Here is a 6,492-nt window from a genome sequence, read left to right as displayed (position 1 = left end):
ACATACCATACTTATGTTTAATCCCACCAATCTATATGAAGTATGTGTTAAGGCAACTCATTTAGAATCAAGAGGAAAGAATGTTCCTCAAGGGACTAGCAAGAAACCATCCAAATCTAGAGACAAAGGAAAGAGGAAGTTTAAAGGAAAAGGCAAAAAGAATGCTACAATCAAGAAAGAGGGAGAGAAACTTACCTGTAAACATTGTTCAAAAGAAGGACATGATGAAGACCATTGTTGGAAATTACATCCATATATAAGACCAAAGAAGTTCAATAACAAGGGGAAACAAAATACTATTGCAACAACTCAACAAGATCTAGGATCTCATTCAAGTGATGAGACCAAAATCACAGCCATGGGAATGAAAGGTAAAACTTTTAATGCAAGTACTAGTTCTTCTAGTAATCCTATTGAGTCTCAAAATGATAAAGAAATAAGTAAGCTTTTTCATATCAGGGTCATTACAAAACATACCAAATTTGATACATTGCTCTATAGTGGATCTCAAGTCAATCTTATTTCTAAAGCAATTGTCGGTAAACTAAATTTTGAAACTACACCTCATACTAAACCTTACCCTTTGGGTTGGGTATGTGAAGATGCCAAATTTCAAGTGACAAGAATATGTAAACTCAAATTCACCATCACTGCAAACTTTATAGATGAGGTAGAGCTTGATGTGGTACCACTTAAGATATGTGGAATTGTTTTAGCGATTCCATATTTGTATGACCGAAAAGCCATATTCTATCGTCATGAGAACAAATCTAATCTTTTTAAATATTGAGTTGAGTATATTTTTAGAACACGTCGCAAGAAGATGAATTTATCTCTTGTAAGTGTTGGTCAGATGAAAAGGCTTCTTAATGCTAGTAAGAATTTTGTAATGTTGATGATTAAACCTAAAGATGTTGCTAAATCTAAAGCTTTCATAGGATGTAATTCTAAACTCAAGCATGATTTGGTTGAAGTTGTTAATACTTATTACAAGATGTTTCAAGAACCTGAAGGGTTGCCTCCTAAAAGAGGAATCGAACATGATATTCATTTGCAGCAGGTTGCACCACTTCCAAATATTGGCATGTACAAAATGTCACTCTTGGAGAATGCAGAAATCAAGAAGAAAATTCAAGAGTCGCTTAAAAAAGGGTTCATCGGTCCTAAAAGATCTCCTTGTGGGTCTCCTATTGTTTTGGTTCCAAAGAAGGATGGTAAAAGACACATGTGTGTGGATTTTCGAGCTTTGAACAAGATTATGGTAAAGAATCACTATCCTCTTCCTCGCATCGATGATTTGCTAGATCAGTTAAAGGATGTTGTTTACTTCACTTCGTTATATTTGAGAAGTGGTTATCATAAGATAAGGATTGTTGAAGATGATATTTGGAAAACTACTTTCAAGGCAAAACAAGGTTTGTTTGAATGGTTAGTTATGTCATTTTGGCTTTGCAATGCACCTGCAACGTTCATGAGAGTTATGAATGATGTGTTGAGACCATTCCTTGATGATTTTTTCATAGTATACTTAGATGATATTTTTATTTTAAGTAAGACTCGTGAAGGGCATTTCAAGCATGTGAAACAAGTTTTAGATGCCTTGAAAAAATATAAATTGTATTTGAAGATGTCTAAGTGTGAATTTGGGAAAACCTCTTTGTTTTATTTGGGCCATATTATAGGAGGTGGTGAATTGAAGATTGATCCCTCAAAAGTTTAAATTGGCCTAAACCCAACAATGTAACAAAAGTTATGAGCTTTTTGGGAGCAACCCAATATTGGAGAAAAATTATAGCTAACTTCTCACTCATTGCAGCACCATCACATGCCTTGACAAGTGTGAAACATGTCTTTCAGTGGGGTGGCAAGTAGCAAAAAGACTTTGACACATTAAAAGAGAAAATATTTACAACACCAGTTCTAGCACTTCCAGATCTTAAGCAACCATTTAAGATTCAAACCGATGCAAGTGATTATGCTATGGGAGCAGTTTTTATGCAACATGGTAAGCCCATTTGTTATCATTTTGAAACCTATACCAATGCAATAATTAACTATCCAACTTATGATAAAGAGTTGTATGCTTTGGTACAAAATGTGAAGAAATGGAAGCAGTGTTTGATGGGTAAAGAAACGATTATTCATACTGACCATCAACCCTTGTATATTTACAATCGCAAACCAAGCTACAACAAGCTAGAAATTTTAGGTGGATGGGATTCCTACATCAATTTCATTTGGTAATCAAGTAAAAGAAAGGTATAAACAACAAAGTTGATGATATTTTATCAAGGCCTATTGTTAATGCATCTATCATTCTTAATGATAACTCGATCATGCATGAAAGTTATATTTAAAAGTATGCTCAAGATGACATTTTAAAGATGTTTATGCAACTTTGATTCAAGGCAATCATGTTGAAGAGTTGGATTATCATGTTCATAACAAGTTGTTGTATCATCTTGGCAAGTTATGTGTTCCATAGGGTGAAAGAGTCAATGTCATAAGGGAAGCCCACACTTCTCTTATTGTTGGTCACTTTGGTGTAGGCAAAACAATTGCACAAATTCAGAGGTATTGTTATTGGCCTTGCATGAATGAAATTGTTTCAAGATATGTAAAGGGATGTTCCATGTGTGCTACTAGCAAGCCTAGCAATAGGAAATTGGGTTTGTACACTCCATTTCTTATTCCTTCTCGTCATTGGGAAAGTATTTCTATGTATTTTGTAGGAAGGCTAATAATGTCTAAGAAAGGTCATGATTATCTATATGTTGTTGTGGATCGTTTCAGAAAAATGTGTGTGTTGATGCCATGTAAGAAACAGGTTACAACTAAACAAACTGTAAATATGTTCTTCCAAAATTTATGGGTTCACTTTGGGCTACCCACTTCTATTATTTCTAATCGAGATTCTCGATTTTTTGGGAAGTTTTGGTCAAGTTTATGGGAACTCATGGACACAAAGTTGAAGAAGAGCACAACATTTCATCCAAAATCCAATGGCCAAAAAGAAGTGGTAAATAGAAAAATACTGCATCTACTTCATGGATATTGTGGTAAGCATCCTAAACTTTGGGATGAGCATTTTCATTACGTCCAGCATGCCTACAACCGTGCCAAGCACTCATTTATGAAAGTATATCCATTTGGAGCTTGTTTGGGTTATTTTCCAAAGTCTCCTTTGGATTTCATCTATGGTAAAGATATTTCAACAGATGGACATCCTAATGTGAACAAAGCCAAGAATTTTATTGAATAAATTCAGTTAGTGCATTAAAGAGTACAAGAGCAGCTTAAGAAAACCAAAGAAAAGTACAAAGCAAGGCATGGTAAGAGTCAAGTTTATCATTAATTCCAAGTGGGAGATCAAGTTTGGTTGTATATCAGCAAGGAAAGACTTCAAGGTGAAGGTAAAAATATCAAGCCAATTAGATATGGTCCTTTCAAAATTTTGGAGAAGATTGGTAACAAAGCTTTCCGATTAGATTTGCCACCTTATACGAAAATTTATTCTGTTGTGAATGTGGAAAACTTGAGATTGTATGAGCCTCTAATGATAATGATCATGAAGAGAATGTTCATATTCCATCTATTAAATATTTTTCTCCTGAATATTTAGATGAGTTGTAGGAAGACTCAATTATTGATAGGAGAATCAGGACTTCACATAAAGGCAATGTGGAGTATTTTCAAGTGGGGCTTAAAGGTACCAATCCAAGTGAAGTAAGGTGGAATGAGGTCGATAAAGTGATTGACCCTCACTTACTTACTGAGTAAAAATGGAATTTTGGTGGTCCAACAACTTCCATGGGGAGGAATGATCCAGGGGATTAAAAATATGCTAAAAAATTAAAGTGCTCAAAATCACTCGAAACGAGTGCCAAATCGTAGATCTCATCATTCTAATTCCAATGACCCTTGAATGGCCTCAATCAGACACCATATGCGGAATTTATCACGTTTTGACATTTTTGGAAAATAACTAAAAAGTCAACTTGTAGGGTTGACTAGGATACTAATTAGGCAGGTCCTACAGTGATGTGGTACTGACATTAGTAGGATGACTAGGCAGGTATGATGGTCAGACAGGCCAATCCCATGCTGATATGTGGCAGTATGGTACATGGAAATTTGGCAATTTTTTATTGGTTGTTTGGTTTTGTTGGACCAATTAGGAGGTGCCACGTGGCCTAATGGGAGGGTGCCAATTAGCCCTCAAGGCCCATACAATTTTTTTTTGGGTGTCCAACTGACCCGAAAGGGTTCAACCCTGTGACCTCCTGAAACACAACACAACTCTTTACCGCCACACCACACATTTGGTTCTTGGTATATAACATTCAACATTTATATTTAATGTTGAACTGTCGATGGATTTGGGAGGGGAGGGGAGGGCCAGGCCAGCGGGCTCACTGGACCGACTCTGCCCCAGGTCATATAATACACCACGTAACCATGATGGAGGTTGAAGAGGAGGGTGCAAGTGATTAGCGTATCCCCCGATACCAACAAATCAATGAAATCATCGGCTATTAACGCAGAGAGGTGGGGCTCGTGGAACCCTGCCCCTGCCCCTGCCCGTGGCCACATGGGTTTGTATATGATCAGGAGTGGTTGAGCCAGCAAACGTGTGGTCTTTAGCCTATGCCCCTGGCCATGTTGTCTGCCACGTGATCGATGAAAAGGGAGGAGGTTAGGGTCGTGAGTGCGTAATTAAATGTTCGACAATTTGCACTGATTTCGGTAAAATTTCTACCACGTCGGCTCCAAATTGTCACCTCTTGGATATTCCAAAGGAGGAAAACGTTGCTAATTTTGTAAATTTGTAGGACAGATAGCTCAGGAATGGAGAAAGAGGCCTAACTTGGCCATTTTCAGCCATTTTGAGCCCAAGAAGAGCCTACACAAGGGTTTTTGGGTGTTCTTGACAAAATGGCAGCATTATTTGTGTGATTTGAGTATGTATGTTGATGTAATTTACATTTTGAGCATATAATTTAAAGGGCCAACATTGGAAGCTGGACCTGGAGACGTAGCCCAGGAGGGGTGAACTCTGTCATCAAATTGTTGTTTTGTGATGCTGCATGTTGTTTATTTTTCTCTAGTTAAAATCAGAAAACTTAACTAAAAAATTATATGTGCTTTCGCAATTTCGATCCATTTCCCACAAGACATAAACTAGCTTGCAAATTTTTTCAAGGAACCTTCAAATTTTAAATTTCAGATCAATGAGGGTTAAGGTGGTTTGGGCTCTAGAAGCCCTAATTTGGTTTTTTTTGTTATTCCATGATATTCCACATACATGCTTGGAATATGATGTGGGGGTGATTGATTGAAAGAGAGGTTTGGTTCAGCCCAACCTATGGTCGGGTGGTACGTGGAAGTCCCTGACTTAGTTGGTATTTTCATATGTTAGTATGAGACATTTTCTTATTGTGATCCATGAGTATATGTGTTGATTATGATGGTAATCTTATGGTTGTTCTGCCATGGTTTCTATGTTGGTTACTTTCTGGTTATATATTGGTTATATGATGTGCACCATCTATGGCTCTTGTCGTGAATCGTTTATTTATTGATTGATTGATGAATGTATGGACTAACAAGTGTTTTTTTTGCTATGTGGAGAGGGCATGGGACCTTCTTGGTGATTCTCAAATGAATCTCAGACTATTATGATTAGATATGCATTCATGACCTGTAGCTTACATGTTCATTGTGTGCTTGACGAAATGTCTAGTGTAGTCTAGGAAATCTAAGTAAAGTTCTTGATTTGAGTTTGAATGTTTACCTTTGTTATCGTGTCTATAATTATTTTGGAGAGTCTCAGACACTTTTGGGCAGTGGTTTGGAGGCTAGCCTAGAATTGTGGCTAAGATCTCGGGGTCGCACCCTCAGAACTAGGCATGTTGGGTCACAACTGCATGCAGGCAATGTTGTGCATGCGATTGAAGGCCAATAACCACAGCCAAGCCTTTTCATGCATGCAGTTGGAAGTCTAGGTCAGTTAAAAAGAGCCTCAACTCAAGGGTCTGGTCACCTTGGGTGGTCCTTTGGCCCCTGTTAAAGCTCCTGGAGACAACCCCTGGGTTGAGGAGAGGTTAGTGCTTATGACATCTTAGTCTCACTTGAAGATAAATTAGTACAACTCAAGAGATGGATGTAAAGTGATTTGGATTTTTGGTTCAATTACCTTTCTCAGAGACAACTTCAATATACACATGAACAATGTATCATTCCTAAGAATAAATGATAAGGTTTGGTGGTCAAAACACAGATAATGCAACTTAATTAGTCGTTGCAGTAAACATGGAAAGGATAAATGGAAGAGGAAAACATGGTGTAGAGGGCTTGATAAGCACAGAATCCTAGGCAACAAGTCCCAGCAGAGCCATGAAAGGATAAAAGGAGTGAGGTGCAGAAATTATGGAGCTCATTTTAAGGCTTTCAACTCTATCTCTCACATGTACTATAAGATATTTTGTAACA

This window comes from Pinus tabuliformis, chromosome X (assembly GCF_031772625.1).
Source record: "Pinus tabuliformis cultivar Carrire ecotype Pingquan chromosome X, CPIR1, whole genome shotgun sequence".
Classification (NCBI taxonomy): domain Eukaryota; kingdom Viridiplantae; phylum Streptophyta; class Pinopsida; order Pinales; family Pinaceae; genus Pinus; species Pinus tabuliformis.
The sequence above is the reverse complement of the archived record's forward strand: the minus strand, read 5'-3'. Positions refer to the sequence as shown.